Genomic DNA, 18,453 nt, shown 5'->3' on the forward strand with positions numbered 1-18,453 from the left:
GACCTGGGACTTGCATGTGGTGTACCTCCGTCCCCAAATTGTTCGTGAACATGACTTTCATGTCTGCCTCCTGGCAGTCAATGGGTAAAAGCGGGGTCTTGAAGAATACTAGTTGGTTCGGGACCTGCTGCTGACATTTACTAGTTGGTAGTCGGAGGAGATGTGTTTACTCTCTGAGCTCTTGACAGATGAGGCCCTCACAGCACCGGCATCATCAGAGTACTGGGAAATATGAGGTAATTCATTTAAAGCCAGAGCCTGGCCCTTAATAATTCCTGCAGCTATGTAATGTTTACCGTAATCCGATACGTGCCAGGGGCTCCCAAGCCATCAACCCAAACTCCTTCCCCTGGTAGAGTCTTAGAGACACGGACAAGGCAGGTAATTCAACAAGCAAATAAGCATCCAACGTCAGTTATGATGGCTGCTTGGAAGGAAAGTCAAGACAAATGAAAGAGGTTCATGGTGGCTTCACCCTCCAGTGGTCAGGAAATGCTGTTTTGATGGATCTTTTCTATTACATACTTTACTTTTATTAGCCTATACTAATTACATATGATAACATCTAATTATAACATTTTTATACATCTATATAATGTATAAAAATGTTCCATTCATCTTTTATTATCCGCTTATTTCCTTCCCATGATGTCCTACCTCTTTCCAAATCGTCCCCTTTTCTATTTTCCCGTTTTTGCTCCTGTGAGCCAGTGAGAGTCTTCCAAGTTGCTTGTAGAGTTCAGGTGAGGGGTTACTTAAACAGGAGCACCTGGCCAGTGTCTCCATCCCCAGCAACTCAGAGACTGGTGAGGCCCCCTGGGGCCCTCTCCCTTAGTAACCAATGACTGCTTATAAATCATGAAGGCGTCTTTTAAGCAGAACCTGAATTGGGCAGGGGGCAGAAGCCCATGGAGTTAGCTGGGAGAAGACCATTTTGGGGTTGAGAAACAGCCAGTGTAAAGGCAAGGCAGACACGCTGCAGGCCAGGACCAGTTACAGGTCAGGGGCTGCAGCAGAGTGACGGTCATAGTTGATTGTGATATCCTTGGGTGGGGGACCTAACAGAAGGACTTCAACTTTTACTCCATGTGACACAGGAAACAAATGAAGGGTTTAGGGTTGGTGGTGACTGAATTTGGTTTATGATCTTTTCTTTTTCTATAGGCAAACATACTTTTTATTAACTGTAAAGATCTACAGATTCATGTCTTCTTGGACATGCCTATGGTATGGCCAGGTGTCTCGGTGTGCTGACCTAGGGAGTGAGGTCTGTGGCTCTAATCTGCTTCACTCCCGGTATTTAGTTTACTCCATTTTAGTTTTGTTTTGAGACAGCATCTCACTGTGTAGCCCTGGCTGACCTGGAACTTGTTATGTAGAACAAGTTGGCCTCCAATTTGTAAGGTATCCTCCTGCCTCTGCCTCCTGAGTGCTGGGATTAGCGGTGTATGCGACCACGTCTGGCCCCTCCAGATCTTCATAGAGCTCACTGTCTGGAGCATTGCTCAGAACCTCGTTGCATTTTCTATCCTTACATCTTTCTGTCTACTCAAGACCCAGTCTGGGATCTTGTCCTGACGGTGCCATCTCATTCTCTGTGAGTTCTCCAGCCCTCTTGGTGAAGTCAAAGCGGGATCCTCAACACCCCATGAGCATGTATCCACCCCATACTTCCCATCACCCATCTATACTAGCTTTGAGCACTTGCAAAACATTCTGTATCTTCTTAGCAGGTGTGGTGGTGGCTGCACTAGCGGCGGCTTGGAGGGTGCCTGAACAAGAGCTATGAGTGCGTGGGAATTGGAGAGTGGGGTGAGCAAGCAAGCCGTGAAGGTGGGCGGGCAGGATGGCTAATGGCTGCTACCATGCTCCACGGGACTGTTAAAGAGGGTTGGTTTGAGGAGGGATGCAACCAGAAGCAATGGCACCATCCTGCTGGATGTTCAAGTTCACGCGACTTGATTCCAGAGGTATCATCCACACATATCAGAACATGATGGCACCCCACGAAAGGGACAATGGGGCAGTACCTGGAGGCTGTGCTCAGGGTCAAGTTGGTGGCAGGCTGATGCTGATGATGGAACAACCAGAGCCAGAACCGATATGTGCAATGGATATGTACACACAGAGTGTGCAAGGTGATAAAGAGATGCTAACTATTGACTGATCGTGTGTTAACAGAGGTCTCATTCTTTTCTGATACATTGTATCTTGGGAAAAAGCTTATTTAAGATGTGTTTGGGAACTCTCAATGAACGTTAACAATAACGATGATAATTATGAGTGAATGATGGCCCAGTGAGGATTAGGGAAAGAGCTGAATGTTTACTGAACACCAGCCCTACTGCCTCATTTCATTCATTTTTTTTCAAGACAGGGTTTCTCTGTAGCTTTGGAGCCTGTCCTGGAACTAGCTCTTGTAGACCAGGCTGGCCTCAAACTCACAAAGATCTGCTTGCTTTTGCTTCCCTAGTGCCGGGATTAAATGCGTGCACCACCACTGCCTGGCTTTATTTCATGTTTTAAGACACTTGGTTCATGACAGTTTGTTACAAGAACTCTAGGAAACCAATACAAAGAGGCAACCCAGGTAGAGATAAAATACCACCTGATAAGGGTGCAGCATTGCTGGGAACACCTGGTGTTCATTGGTTACAGTTCCTCCTGGAGACGGAGATTGTCAATCCCATGTCTCCAATGAGGAAGCTGGTTCTCAGACTCACAAGACCAAAGAACAAACTTGCAGATGGCAGTCAAGCTCCCTAAAATCCTTTCTGCTCTCCATCCCAGCTCTCCACCTTGAAAACCTCAGAAAAGCCCTGTCTGCCTTGCCATCCCAATGCTCTCTGACAGCTCCCACCTTGTCTAGGGTTTTTCTTGAGTTGAGTTGACTGCTGCTATTGACCATACATGTGGCCACGAGGAAACCCTGGTGGCCAGAGCAGCTCTGGGCAATAGATTCTAACGGTGATTCAGGACTCCCGACCGTCATTTAGGGGTCATGTGGGGTCTGGATTTCAAGACTGTCCCCTCTTCACATGATTATCCATTGTGAAAATCTCTTGGCCTCCCGCCTACCCTGGCTGTGAAACCAGGAAGTGCGGGAAGGGTGAGCTAGCCACAGTTGGCCCACTGCCAGACAGTTAGACAGTTAGAGTGGTCTCTGAAGAAACATGGATTGCCCATTTCTTTCCCTCAGACGCTCACGGAAATACTTTACTAGACTGAAACCCCAGTATCAGGAATCCTGGGGAAAACAGACCTTGCCTGCCCTGCCTTGTCAAATCTTCATTACTTGAATAGAGATGGGCAGCGGGATTGCGAAGACACAATGCCTGAGAATGGGGCCTATGTGTCTTCCCACACAGCAATGTCCTTAGAGTACTAATGAGGACATCTTAGTTAGTTTAGGGTTGAGGCTAAGAATATGGGATGGGGGCTGTGTTCCATTTATAAAGAATGAAATAATTAAATCCAACTCAGTGGAAGAAGCCACTGAGCTGGAAGAAATTTGGAGACCAACGGGGAAGGCCAGAGCGCAGGAATAAAGGGTTGATCATGGTCACTTTTCCCAGTGGCAACTGAGGGGTGTGGCTTCCTGCTAGAGGCTGTTTCATAAATGGGGATTATCTCTGCAAGAAAGGGCAAGCTCAGCAGACTGCTTCTCTCCTACAGGAGCACAGGTCAACCAAGTAAAAACATACACGCAAACACATATGCACATACATGCACACACACACACATGTATATGCACACATACACGACATGCACAGGCTCACATGTGTGGTTTCATTGCTCATTCACTCATTAGAACATGAGGAGGACAAATTCTAAGCACGCTCACAGAGAAGCCTTGTCTCAAAGGGCGACTTGTGGCAAAGTGTTCACAGTTTTCCTCGGCGAGGTGACCATGGAAGCTGGCCTTCAAAACTGTCTTCAAGGAACAAAGTTAGAGTCAGGAGGCAAAGGGAAAATCCAAGCGCAACGTCGAGTAATTGGTTCCATGTTTTGACACTCATCCCCCAACGCATAACCACTTCCAGTGGGGACATTCCACTTCTTGTCCTTAGCTGTGGCAAACAGAATCGCCTCCAGAGGGCAGAGATTGGCTAGTACCAGGGGTGAAGACAGGGTTGGGAAAAGAGGTGGCTTGGTGTGCCAGCATTCTGAATAACAGTTCCTCCTTTAGGACAGAAGGTGGCTCCTCTAAAGACAAGGACACAGGCCACTTGCTGTGGTGGGTCCTAGTTCTTGTCATCCTTTTCCAGATGTCAGATGTGTAATATGCTCTGAGCCAGGCACTTGGTCCTGGGGGATGAGGAACTTTAAGACAAGGCCTCTGATCCTGACAACCAACAGAGGAATTTAGACCTTCAATAAGATAATCTGGGGTTCATGGCATCATGCCATTGCCTACAGGGCCCTGCTTGGAACTACAAAAAAAAAAAAAACAAAAAAAAAAACCAACAACAACACTAGAGGAAGGTAACAAAGGGAGGGTTCCAAGAGGCAAGAATAGAGAGGAAAGCATAGAATTGGGCCTGAACCCCACCTCAAAGAACAACAAGGAGTATAAGATGGTGAGTGGAGGGGTGTCTGGAGCACGAGGCAGGTGGGCTGGAGCAGGCTCAGAAAGATCACAGGGGTGAGTCCATCTTCGGGACAGGCGGATACACAAAGGAAGCTGGTGTCCAATTTGGAGGTGGAGCGGAACAAAGAAGGGCTGAATTCTGTCCCATTGAGCATCATTTTCATCACAGATTCCTTTTACAAATGAGAACGCTGTGGAGCGTGCAGAGCTTGGAAAGGATCCCGGGTACGCACTGCAGCCTTATTGTACCCCAGTTCTTCTCTAGAACCTACTCACGCAGACGGTAGCATCTGAACCCGCATGCTAGGTGCTGCTCATGTGCCCTAGCTAGAGCAACTTCCAACTTACCACGCTGCTGTGAGAATCATAAACACTACAGCCTTTGTCTCTCAGATGCCTCTTCCTTTCCCTCACCTCTGAGATTTTCTTAAAACCAAGGAATGTGTATCAGAAGGGCCTTTGGGTGGAATGCTACTCAGAACCCTTCTGATTGGTGCTGACATTACTGTAATTTTACTAGGTTCCACCCAGTTAGAAGCCATCAGAGGGTAAAGGTTACTTGAGGTCTAAGTACAATATTTTTTTTTAAAGTCATTTTTAAGCATCAGCAGTGGAAAGATCCCTTGAGATTGGCACAAGAAAAAAGTTCCCCAAAGGCTGAAACATTAGAAGGTAGGACATCGGGGCTTTTGTTTGTTTTTGGTCCCAGGCCCAGCATTCTGAGAAGGGTTATTAATTACTCCCTGGCGACAGAAGGGACACAGGGCTTCTCAAAGCCAATGGAAGAAATCCTCACAGACAGGGTGAAGGGGGTTGGGCTTGAGCTTCTCACAGAAAGCATTGCTTCCATGCCACGCCACAGAACAGGACGGTGACCCGCATGCTTCAGAGAAGGCCAGGGGATGGGGCACTCCACTCTCCCCTGTAGAAACAAGAGAGCCCGCGTGTGGGCTCAATGGCGGCATCCTATAGAATTCCTAGGAATGTCTGACTCCCCTCGAGGCTGTTCTCCTCAAGACTCCTATCACCTACCCACTTGAATTCTAAAAGCCTATAGGGCTCTTCTCTCTGCCAATGGTATTCAGCCAGCCCACTGGAAGGGCTGCTTCTCACCTTCCACCCAAATCCACCCAGGGCTTTCTCTTCTTCAACGTTGCTGACATCTCTGGCATGCATGCCCACAGCAGCCTCCCTCAGTGTCTTCCCTGGTACCGTTTCTGAAGTCCTCTTTGGCTAATAGTCATCTCAAAATGGAGATCGGACACAACACTCCTCCGATATGACCCGTGAAGACTCTCACTGAACTCAGAACCATTCCACAGCCCTGAGAGCAGGAGAGGAAGGCGTAATAGATCTTTTGTTCTTGTTACTGCTGTTTGTTCATTGTTGGGGACTGGGACCTGATAGTCAGACAAGAACCTTACTGTTGAATCTATCTGCTTCTGTTTAAAAGGTGCATTTGTATTTCATTCTTTTCAATCACTCCAGAGTTCTGGTATTGCATCGCAGTGTTCCCTGCTTTCCTGCTACCAGGATACTATGGCTGATTACCATGACAGCATCAACATTGTTCAAACAGTCTGGCTTGAGTTGCTTGGAACCCAGGCAATGTCTGGTCTCTGTCAAGTAGAAGTGAAAGCAGTTCTAGAATACAGTCCATGTAGAGTACCGAAGGCCTAATGAGATCTCCTTTAAAGGATCAGCCAGCTTGTTCCCTTAGAAAAATGACAAAAGTATGATCTTCAGTGTCATCTCCGGCCTTTTCAACAGCATCTGATAACCTCCCAAGTTAGTGCTTCCGTCGGTCCTTGTCTTAAGCACTTTCTTTTTTTTTTAATATTTATTTATTTATTTTGTATACGATATTCTCTCTGTGTGTATACCTGCAGGGCAGAAGAGGGCACCAGACCCCATTACAGATGGTTGTGAGCTACCATGTGGTTGCTGGGAATTGAACTCAGGACCTTTGGAAGAGCAGGCAGTGCTCTTAACCTCTGAGCCATCTCTCCAGCCCCTTAAGCACTTTCTACGCTTTGCCTTTGTTAGTTCTCATGGCACAGTAAGGAGGTGTTATTACTGTGCAGATAGAAAGGCAGAGCTCAGAGAGATTCAGTGGCTCACCCATGATCACACTGCTAGCGAGAAACTGTGTTCCAAGTCTCTTCTGTGTGTCTGGTGTGTTTGTTCGTTTTTGAGACAGAGTCTCACTGTATAGCCCAGTCTAGCCCTAAACTCATCATGTGACTGAGCTCCAGAGGGTCCTGCTTCAGTCTCCTGAGTGCTGAGATTACAACATGTAAGTCCTGGCTGGCTACAGGAATGACTTTTTCCTGTAGCCCTTTAATGTGAGAGGTATTGCAAGAGTTACAAACTATCTTTATTATGGGGATACAAAGGAAATGGGATTCAAAGGGAAAACATAGACTCACTGAATACCCGACAAAGATAGAAACTGCCAGGTCCCACTGCTCTATCCCAGGGAGATGGGAACAGCAGCACAGGCTGGCTTCTGCTCTGACCTCCCAAGAGAGTGAGCACATTTTCTTTCTCATGACAGTGAGACACATCTGCCCCGGGCAGCACCAATTACTTCAAGAGGAAGATGGGCATCAAAGAGGCTCCTTGTGGAGCTTGCTAGCCATTTGGGCAAGAAACTGCTCTTGCCTGGACTGCTTAATTGTATGCTCTATAAACTGGATATGAAGGACCCACAGGAAAACGACTGTTGAACTTACCAAAAGAAAGTAGGACAGTCCTTCAGGGTGCTTGCTTCATGAAAGAGTCTGCCAGACATTCTGCAGGATACGGAAGAAAGTGAGTGACAAGGTGCTTGTATAGGTGAGGGCAGTCTTTCAAATTTCCTGCTTCATGGAAAAGTCTGCTGGATACTATGGGCCTATAGGCTGAAGATGGATGCCCCAATGTTACTGAAGAACTTTGGGTGACTGTCCAGGCATCCAGATGGCTCTGTCAGTTCTAGAGTTTTGAAAGTTACTTACAATGTACTTCCTGTTTACTTAGGTAATATTATATCCTCTGGAGTCTTTGATAGAATTGGAGACAGATAGTAACAGTTATAGTTTTCCCTAGTTACGATAAAAGATAAACTAGACATACATCTTTAGACTCATAAAGATAGACTAGATGATAAAATATTTTCTTGAATTTGTCAAATGCAAATAGACTAAATATTGTAACTATTTCATGCTTGATAACTGTTTTGCTATATGTAATTTTACTATGTTAAATTTCTTTTTATTTAGACAGAAAATGGGAGATAATGTGGGATGTCCTTCTGTATATGTATTGCTTTTATTGGTTGATGAATAAAGTTCTTTTGGCCAATGGGCAGGCAAAAAAAAAGTGGAAGTCCAAGCAAAGATATAGAGAGAAGGCAGAATCAGGGAAATACGATGTAGCCACTGGGGAAGCAAGAGGTGAGGTAACAAGTCAAGAGCCTCATGGTAAAATATAAACTATTAGAAATGGATTAATTTATAGTTAGAGCTAACCAGTAAGTAGCCTAAGCCATTGACCAAACAATTGTAATTGGTATTAAGCTTCAGAGTAGCTAATCAGAAACTGGTGAGTGAGACAGAAAGCCTCCAGCAACATACCTCTGCTTGTAGAGGCTTCCAGAGAAGGTGATACAGACAAGAGGCAGATCTCGGGCTGTAGTTGATGACTTTTGATGCCAATTTCAATGCCAAGAATTCTATCAAGCTGCTTTCAAAGGCGTGGGTACACCCATTTAGCCCTTAAGCAAAGAGACCATCAGTCAGGCTGGATGGACCCTCATTAGGGCAGGGATGTCCCTCAATTTGGCTACCACTGGCATTTTTAGCCAAGGAAGCATACTGAAGATGCAGCAACCCTCCTCCCAACATTCCCTGCTTAGGCCAGGGGACCATTCATAGTGGGTTATATAGAGTTATCAAGCAATGCTGCTCTACCGTGTGGGTCAAAGGCCGCCACCAGAGCACACTGATTTGTGGAGAGCTAATGAAAGGCTACTCCAACCAAGAAAACCACCTTGCCCCGAGGACTCCTTTCTGAATCCAATTTACAATTCTTATGATAGAATATTCCCGGCCGAGGCAAGGAGAGGTCTGGTAGCATATGGAAAACAGCCCAGACTTGGTTCTAGTAGCTTCTTCCTGTACTTATGATGTGTTTGATCTTGTGCGACTACTTAGTCTCCTTGGCCTTTGATCTGTGAATCTCCAAGCCCCGAGGAACAATGAGAACTACGGAAGGTACATCTAGCAGGGTCTTGTGGTCATATTTGCAATTCTCTCAGTACTTTTGTTTTATGTGTGCATGTCTGTGTGTGGTATGTATATGTGTCCACACATATGTGTGGGTATGCATACAAGCCCACCCCCCCTCACATATACGTGCACATGCGTGTGTGCGTTCCACAGTGTCATAATTTATTGTCAATTCACACAGTCGAACGGCGTCGATAAGAGCCGCTGTCATTAGATCCTCCCATCTTGGAACACTGACCAAGATAATGCAAGTCCTTTATGCTAATATTAATAATATTAACTCTCATAGACTACAGCACACAGTAAACATATCTACATCCATATGGGGTTGTAGAACAAATACAAGTTAAAGAGGCCGCAGCAGAGCTGAAAGGGTCTTAGACCTGGGCTGGTGAGTCTGTATTGATTAGGAACCAGGCCAGTGCCAGGATGGGGTTGCTGCTGAGCCTTCTGGAGTCGGGTGTGAGAGTGAAGCTGCAGAATTCAGCCGGGAGGCGAAAGCACAAACAGTTCCAGAGTAGGGAAACGAGTGCAGAACCCAGACAGCCGCTACCTACGAGCCAGCCAGCCACTCGCTCTGTCCGAAGGAGTGTTGCTTTGAAATGCTGGGAAATAGTCAAAAGATAACAAAGTAAAAAATGCACAAGACTCTCCATGCGGAAAAGACTAATTTCCACACCTTCCATGCCATCTTGCCTTCCTGCCGTTATTGCTTTTTAATTAAAAAGAAAAAAATAGGAAGACTAGGGAGGGGTGTCGCCCAGCTGGAAGTGTTCTGGCGCTGCACACAAAGGTCTGGGGTCTCATTCCCAGCGCCGCATAACTAGATTTTCTACCTTGTTTTTGGAGACAAGGTCTCTCACTGAACCTAGAAGACCTACCTTGCCATTTCAGCTAGACTGTCTGGCCAGTGAGCCCCCAGGATTTCTCCTAGTCCCTGCACCATGGCTATAGGCACATGTTCCCATGCCCACATTTTGTGTGGGTGCTGAGGATCTCATGTTTGCACAACAAATACTTTACCGACCGAGCCACCTCCACAGTCCTATCTCAATAATTTAGAAGGGCTGTTTAAAAGTTCATGCGCTGACGCTCACCTGTGAGTTAACATTGCATTGCTGGCTTGCCATTTTTTCCTTCACTTCCTGACCATGAGGTATATAGTTTGTCCTGACAAACGCTTCCTACCATTACCACCTGGCATGCCTATCAGAGGCCCAAAGCCATAGGACCACCTTGTTCTTAGACCAGAGGCCCTAAGAACTGTGAGCATCCCTTTTCTTCATAAGTTAATTCTCTCTAGTATTTTATTATAGTGACAGAGTTGACTGGTGCGGCCCTGATGGGCCATGTGGCATCGGTTCTCAGCGCTTTGTTTTTCTCCCTTTGAAAGTACTGAAAGAATGGGGGTGGACGACTCTCTGCTCTTCACTAAAGATAAAGCCAACAGCCCAGACAGGAGATGGTCATTACGGGTCCAGCAAAGCAAGTGCGTCCAACGCTGATACTATACCCTGGTCATTGCCTTTCCATGAAAGCCATTAGTAACATCAAAGACGATGGGGGCCATCACTGCTCGTGTTTATTATGCTTTTCACAAGCTCTTTTCACTCATAAAGTTGGTTAAACCTCGCAAAGGACCTGTAAGGCAAATGCTACCATTATTCCCACTTGCAACTGGGGAAAACGATGCTCAGGGAAGTTAATCTTGGCATCATGGACGGGTTGGTGAGTGAGTGAGGCAGGTTTTGAACCTAGTGCTTGAGGTTCATAGCCTACCCTTTCTCACTGAACTTTGCTTAACATACTGGTCTGTTTGCAGTTAGGGAAGATGGAAGGAGGGAGGAAAGACAATTGAAGCCATCTGTCACTTGCCAGACTGAAGGCAGCTGGGAAAGAAAGACCATAATTTAAGCATGCATGGATTCAACATTTACTAGATTGTTCCCAGTACAAGAAGTACATCCCAGAAGGTAAAGTAGGTATCCTATAGAAACTAGCCTCTAGCATGGACAACCTAGCTCTAGACCAATGGCCCCATGGGGCAGCCTCTTCAGAGGGAGCAGGCAGCTGCTCTGGGTCCATTTTATCACTACTCAGGCAGGTCTAGAACATTCTTACCCTCTTCCCAACACAAGCATGGTCCAGATAGGCATGGTCCCATCAATGCCCACGTTCTATACAACCCGCATTTTAAAAGATCATGTCTCTCATACATCAATTAGCTTCTCCATTGACAAAATAACCATACACATGTATAGAATAACCAAACACATGTATAGAGTAACCAAACACATGTACAGCAAGAGCAAGAGTTTGTGAACTGAACAAGCTAACTATTGATATCTGGTTCTAGCCCAGAACACAACCAAAACAGCCCTTCTGTCCGCCATGACCCTGTGACATTTTAAGTAGGCGGAACCATACAACCCCCAATCTTGTACAGTTGCCACTGATTTTTGGAAATCCTGAGCAGCATCTTAAGAACTTTTAGGAAAACATCAGCCTAAACAGTTTCTTGGGGTCTCTCTGGCACCAAGTCCTACAAGTCTACAAAATCTGAGAGTGTGTGTTGTTAACGGGAACAGGCCACAACTTGACTTATTTTAATCCCTCTGTGCAGTGAGCAGGCAGGACCCCTTGGAGGCCAAAGGAGGTCACATGAGGACACAAGCTGGGCAGGTCTCTGCCACTTCGCACTGAGTGTGGAAAACACATGGAACTCATTGGGCCTGAGAGGCTGCACCAGCTAAAAATATAAACAAGCCCAAGAAGGTTTAGAAAGACTCATGGATGGCGAGTGGTGTGTGGGAGAATTACTGATGTCCAGGCCTCTGTAGCTTGCTCAGGACCCATTAGCTGGGGACCTCCTGAATGAATGAAGTGTCTACGCTTCCACAAAATGTGCTTGTGTCCAGACAGAAGGGAGAAACAGAGAGAAAACTGAGGGTGTATGGTGATCTTCTGTTTCAGAACATATCTTTTATTTCAACAGACACACATGCATACACATAACACACATATACACACCCCGTACACACCATACACATACACACACCATACACGCACCATTCATATACAAACACCACACACACACACACACACACACACATACACACACACACAGACACTTCATAATAAATAAACTTAAGATTAAGGGAATAAGGGAATCATTTCTGATGTTATGTGCAAGGATTTAAAGTATTTCCACATTTTGCTGTAATTTTGCGTATGCCTATTTTAAAAAAATTATATTAGTGTGTATTCCCCCCCTTCATACTGAACAAGCTTACTGGATAGCTCAAAGGCCTTTACCACTTTCTTAATCACTAGCTTATAGAATTGTCAAATTGTCTTACGATTCACTACTTTCTTGACATTGCTTTTTTTTCTTCCTTTGTCTTCTGCTGCATAAATATTGCTGGGATAGACTTGCCTGGTGCTACTTCTGCTTTTGAAGCAAGGTTCCAAGCAGTACAGATAGGCCTTGAGCTCCTTAGGCAGCAGAAGAGGACCTTGACCTTTGGATCCTCCTGTCTCTCCCTCTCTGGAATGGAAATCACCAGCACGAGCCAGTGTTCCTGATTTTATGGAGCTGGGGATTGAACCTGGGGCTCTGTGCCTGCAAGGAAGGCACGCTACACCCCAGCCACATCGTCAGCCTACCTCGTCACTTCTTTTTGGAGGCATAATGGTAAGTCCCAGAATGGCCCAGTGGAATGCTAAGAAGTTTTCTCTTACAGGAGAGGAAGCTACCCCAGTGGGTCTGAACTTGCTGCATTTCTTTGTAAATGCTCCCAGGAAGTCCCTGATGCCTTGGCCAGAGCTTCCCCTTACCTCTCCCAGCTATTTGTTTAGACAGCAGGGCTCTTTCCTGGCTCCTTCAGTTTGAGCACTTGCAGTGCTCCAGTGGTGTGGTGCATGGCCAGCCAGTGGCTGAAGCTCACTCGAACGTGGTCCTTGTGAGCAAGGCCAATCTGCCCAGGCTCCCATTGTGCCCTAACTTTGGTCTCTGTCTTCTATTACCTGCACCAGCTGAAAGATAGGGCTGTGCCTTAGTCCTGTGAGAAGAACAGGCTCTGCCTGAAGCAGAACGCTCTCCTGGTCCCAGTTTTGCCCAGTAGGAATAAGACAGCTTCCTTCTCTTAGGACCAACTCTACCAAAAGCCATTATGCACCAGCAGAGAAGGAGACATTTATCTACTGGTAAGTATGAGAGCCACATTCTGTACTTCCAATATGGGTGAAAATTAAGCTTTTTACCCAGTGGCCACCCCCAAGGGACAGAAATGAAGCTCTGATTTGCTAGCACTTCTGAAACATATTGTTTTAAATTCCCCCACCCCCTCCCAGTTCTCACTTTCTACATCTGTGAAACCTACCAGGAACCTGTGAAATCAGTTTGGTTGACTTCCACGGTGATGGGCTCTGATAACCAAATGCAAATGGAGTGACCCAAAGGGGAGCACAACAAATTGGTCCCTGCTTTGGAAATGAGGGCTCCTAGGATTTTTGGAAGGTACTGGGATTGCAGCTTGCTAAACATCTTTGCCATTGCCAGGTACTTCTAGGATGGAGCTAAAGACCAGAGGAGGCTGTTGTAGGCTCTTAGATATGGTTTCCCTCAGATGCTCTGCGAAGCAGAACCCACACAACCTGAGGCTTCACATATCTTATTATAGATGTTTATGAACCACCATGTGGTTGCTGGGACTTGAACTCAGGACCTCTTAACCTCTGAGCCATCTCTCCAGCCCTCCTGAGGCCTCACATAGTAGGCTCAGGTTCTCTCTGTCTGGTGACAAAGCCCCCTCCTAATCACCAGGTTCTTCTTCACAGTATGTTCCTGTCGTCCCTTTCGCCAGCATATGGCCGTCACTACTTCAAATGTCACTCTGAATTAAACTTTTATACCACAAAGCCCATCAAGATAAATGACCTGGGGCTATTTATTTCCTATCTTTCTGGTATTCCAAAGTCAGAGAGCTCCCTGAGTGGAGGCACACACCTGCCATCTTAACCCTCACTTTTGGGAGAGACAGCTGAAGCAGGGGAATTCAGAGTTGGAAGTCATCCTGGGCTACACTGCGAGGCCATTTCTCAAGCAAACAAAACCCCAGAATGCTCAGAGCCCAGACCCCCGCTTTGCAGCTCTGTCTATCAGGTCTCTGCCCTGTCATGAGCCTGTCACGGGCAGCCTGGTCTTTATACAGACTATGAACTTTCTTCCCCAGCCCCTCCCATGAGGTGGAGGAGTTTTGTGCTGCTCTTATTCTCCCTGATAATTAATACAGACGTCCACATGTATATATTCCTAGAAAAGAAACAGTAAATGTGAAAAAGCACCCAGCTCTAACCACTATTGCAATTTCTTGAATGTCTTTTAAAGGTAAAAGGTGACAGGTTTGTTTAAGTGAACACTGGTGGACACAAATATATCATTTTAAATTTCTGGATGGGGAGGTGAACTTACAGGGTAGAGTCAAGAGCCACGAACTATTTCCTGAGACAAGACCAGAACTCCTGACTTGAGGAAAGTCAGTCTGCATATTAGAATAGCCATCATTAAAGAAGATGTCTCTGTAAGATGACACCCGGCTCAGCCACTCACTAGTGATAGTGTCATTCCTGTGACTTTGGACATATTAAGATGGCTTAAAGCAGTGTTATAAAAACATATTGGTTATATATCTTGCCCCGTTTGGGGGATGGGTCTTGCACTATCCTTGAACCCAGGATCCTTTTCCTCTGTCTACATGCTGGTATTAGAGGTGTGTACCACCACACCAGGCTGTGTATTCCTTATTTTGCCTAAAACACATGAAACCATCTATCCTTCTATCCATTATTAACAAAGTTGTATAAAAATTCTGCTTAATCTGTGGCTCAGAGTTAAGTAAATGGTTTCTTCAAACAATATCTTTGGTGAAATATGGTGTTTTAATGGCTTTTTAACAAGTTCAACGCCCTTCGGTTGAATTGTAGATGACAAATTATAATCTGTCAGATTCTGGACGCTTCGCCTAAAGTGACTACCAGCTCACACGGCCCAAGCAAATGAATCTTGCTATCTTCTCAGTATGCATAACCCACAGGCAACCCTCATATGCTCCATGTGGGGAGGAGAGCCCTCAGGTAATTATGTGGTACAGCAGCCCAACACCAGCGTCACCTGAAGCTCACATGACCTGAAGGTAGCACCCTGAGGCTCTCCAATCCAAGAAGGTGGACCCAACCTTCTGCCATTCCTTTAGCCATGGGACCAGTTGCCACTATTACTGTACTTGCTAATCGCATCAGTCAGAGCCTCCGTTTCTCTACGAAGCACAGCTTGCCAGTTTTGAAGTTTCTCCACTTTAGACTTCTGACCTCTGTCCATCTCAGGCCCTTAATTTCTGTCTGGACTTTCTTTTAAGACCTGTTAATTAAATCTATACTGAGAATCGGGGGGAATCAAAATTCTACCTTCATGAAAGAGCAAAATGGCAACCACTCTGGGTGAGTAGCCATCTTTCTGGGTTTTGTTCCCTGACCTAGAAAGGAAAGTTGGACCCAGACAGCATTTCAGCGAGTTGGTTCTGGAAACTTCTTTTCAAAGATGCGCACACTCTATAACAAAGCCCCTCTGGCCAGATCAGAACCACATGATGTCAACAAGCATTCGGTCCAGCATCTGTCCCCGACACACCACCTCAGTCAGTATTCCAATCCTGTCCACACTGCCTGGCACCATGGCAGAGTCTAGAAGAGCTGATCCGTCTCTCTCCTAAGAAGGGGCTTTCTAATTTTTTCCATTCATTGTACAAAATAATGGGGTTCGTGCATGAATATCAAGTACTTTGATCATCCTCATCTCCTCTATCACCCTCTCTGGCCCCCTCTCCTACTCCCATTGATCCCCTTCTGCTTCCCCAATAATCCCCCAAGTAGAGGCTTTGATTGCCATAAATCTCAGCTGTGTGAGGAAGAAGACAACACCGCAAGCTTTGCTGAAAAACTGGGGCAAGGCTCTCTTTAGTGAGTCTCCAGGTACCTTGCAGGCTATCTCTGGGTATCACAAGCCTGGAAATACAGCCCTGCCTTCTGCAGGGTCTTCTGATTAAGCTGGCTGCCAGGCGCAGGGCATTTTAGGCGGACGTGGTGAATTTTAAAACCACACAATTACTAGTAGTTTGGAAGGTCCTTTTGAAACACCATGCCAATCATTGGATTCATTTTTCAAGCCCCCTTTTAAATGCAAAATATGCTAATATGTTGTTGGAGTGTCCAGCAGGGAACCTGCTAGAAACTGGGGCCTCTCTCCACTGGAGGTTAAATGCGAGCCTGGTGGGAATTGGGTACTGGGAGAATAATGGTCCATTTTCCCTCCAGGGAAGAAAATAGGGCCGGTGCCACCAGCCTCAAGTGTTCCTTTGTACTCCCTTCAACCGCAGAAGGTGCAATTGCCCTTAGAGAAAGGCAGATTCAGAAACAATGGGTTTCTCTTCTACTCCGGCCCCAGGCTGGCCCCTGGTAAGTGAGATATGTCTGCGAGTCAGTATTAACTCCTACCTCCTAGCCAGGAGGAGACAATGCAAGCGGGAACAGAAAGAATGGGAAGGAGAACTTTATAGCTTAGAGGAATAGATTAATTTAGGCGGAAAGGGCTGGTGCGGCCCAGCTTTTGACAAACGGCGGGCGCAGTCCTGTTCTTTGCGGAGCTCCGTTTCTCTTACCTGCATTAAGAGGAAGATAAATTACAGACCCAGGGAGGCTCCCTTGGAGGGTCTGCGATATTAGTGATCACCAAATATTATACCTATTCGCCCCAAATCCTGGGCCTTTTATACTCACTTAGTATAAATGGACAGTAGCCAATTCTAAAATGTCGTTAAACCTTGCACCTCTGGGTTACATAGTAAGTACACATTGCCGGGTACTATACTGTGTATCCAAGACCTCAGGACCAGCACTGGGAGGGTGCAGTGAGGGGACACAGAAATGTGACATTTAGATGTGTGGGTATAGTCATTTATTATTCTTAGTCAAGCAACTACCATCTTCCAAGGACTCCTAAGAGCTTAGCATTAATTCATGCCTCAGTGGCAGGGGAGAGGCACAGTCTGGGTCTTCAACATGGCAGCACACTTGCCTCTCAGAAGAGGAAAGCCCTATACGTTCTATGGGGTCTTAGGCCCTGTGAATCGTTTATTTGAGGCTGGGTTTGGCTTTAGATGTATTTCCTTCAACCCATATCATGTTTGAAATATTTTGGATATGTTTCTGAGAAAGGAAGAATTTCACTTTTCCTTGAAAGTCTAAAAAAGGAAGAACTAGCATCTCAGAACTCATACTTCAGCATGGAGTGAGCAAGACTGGCCGGACGGAACTCAGTGGCAGGCGGACCTTTTAGACTGGGATTCTCACTGCCAAAGCCATCTCCCCTCGCTCTCTTAATCTCTGTCTCCCTTACTCCAGGCACCTGCTTAGAGCTGGTCTGCAAGCCTGGCCTCTTTCTTTGGAAATTAGAAGTGTGAGGCTGAGACTTCACTGAGGTCATGTGTGAATTTGGCTCTTGGATGGACCCCTGGGCCGATGCCCTTGACTGTATCCCATTGTGTGTTACCAAGGTAATACAGGGATACAGGATGCCCTAAGTGTAGGAGAAGTGCTATAAACCCCTGATAATAAGCCAATGATTGCACAAATGGATCAGTCCTGGCTTCAGATGCTGGAAGGCAAAAGGGAGTGCAGTAAGCAAGAGATTTTAAAAGAAGCCAGGACTGGACCAAGAGCAGCCCGAAAGAACTGGGGAAGAGATACAGGGCTCTTAGCTTAGGACCTGGTACTTGGTTTACCCAGCTTTGTTGTGACTTTTAAAATGTATTTTTATTATAAAGTGGAATTTCACATGACACATCAACATAGAGACTGTCTGCAACTATTTAGGTTTTTCTTTTTTTTTCCCCCTTTCCTTTTTTTGGTTTCTATTTTCTTTCCCACAACCACCAGGACATTTTAAAATTGGCATTCACGGTAGAGTAAGAAACCAAACCCCTCCTGTCTGGTGTGGAATAGTGGTGATATTAGGGGGCAGTTTGAAAGCCTGGGTTCCAACCTCTAACCTGCTGGCCGGGAATAATAGTTTGCCTTCTGTGGATCTCAGAGGGAGCCACTGCTACCCGAGGAAGGATAGGGAGGGTGGGAGGAACCTGCCAGGGTGGCTGTCACCAGAGAGACATTGATGTAATCAGGAGCTTAGGCTGGAAGGAAAACGGTTGCTCTGGCTACAGAAGAATGGTGCCTACCAGAAACCAGATGGCAGAATTGTCACAGATCTGTTTTGGGTTGATGCTTGTTCAAACAGTGAAGTCCCGCTCCCCATGTGGAAGAAGGGGGGTGCTTTGGGACATCACTAGGTTTATACGAGGTCACGAGGGTGGCGCCATCCTGATGGGATGAGAGCCCCGAGAAGAGGAAAGGGAGCGCGGACTCTGTCCCCACCACTTATGGGAGCCATCTGCAAGCCAAGAAGGGGCCCTCTTCAGGAACTGACCATGCTAGCACCTTGATCTTGCCTTTAATCACGTCACCAGGAGGGTGAGAGGCAGA

At 46.2% G+C, this 18,453-nt stretch overlaps 1 protein-coding gene across 3 annotated transcripts in view; it reads right to left on the reverse strand.

The window, feature by feature from the left end:
* Zhx2 (zinc fingers and homeoboxes 2) overlaps positions 1 to 18,453 on the reverse strand; it is a 131,032-nt gene that overhangs the window by 74,257 nt on the left and 38,322 nt on the right. The window contains exons 2-3 of one of the 3 annotated variants that reach the window (XM_075960994.1): positions 8,209 to 8,348; positions 7,327 to 7,386 (exon numbers count right to left, since the gene is read on the reverse strand). The exons of 1 other annotated variant lie outside the window; for it this stretch is intronic. The gene's annotated coding sequence lies outside the window, so the exon portion shown is untranslated. The remainder of the gene's footprint in view (positions 1 to 7,326; positions 7,387 to 8,208; positions 8,349 to 18,453) is intronic. One more of the 3 variants, XM_075960993.1, reaches the window with a different exon arrangement.

The sequence above is a fragment of the Microtus pennsylvanicus genome, chromosome 2 (assembly GCF_037038515.1).
Source record: "Microtus pennsylvanicus isolate mMicPen1 chromosome 2, mMicPen1.hap1, whole genome shotgun sequence".
NCBI lineage: Eukaryota > Metazoa > Chordata > Mammalia > Rodentia > Cricetidae > Microtus > Microtus pennsylvanicus.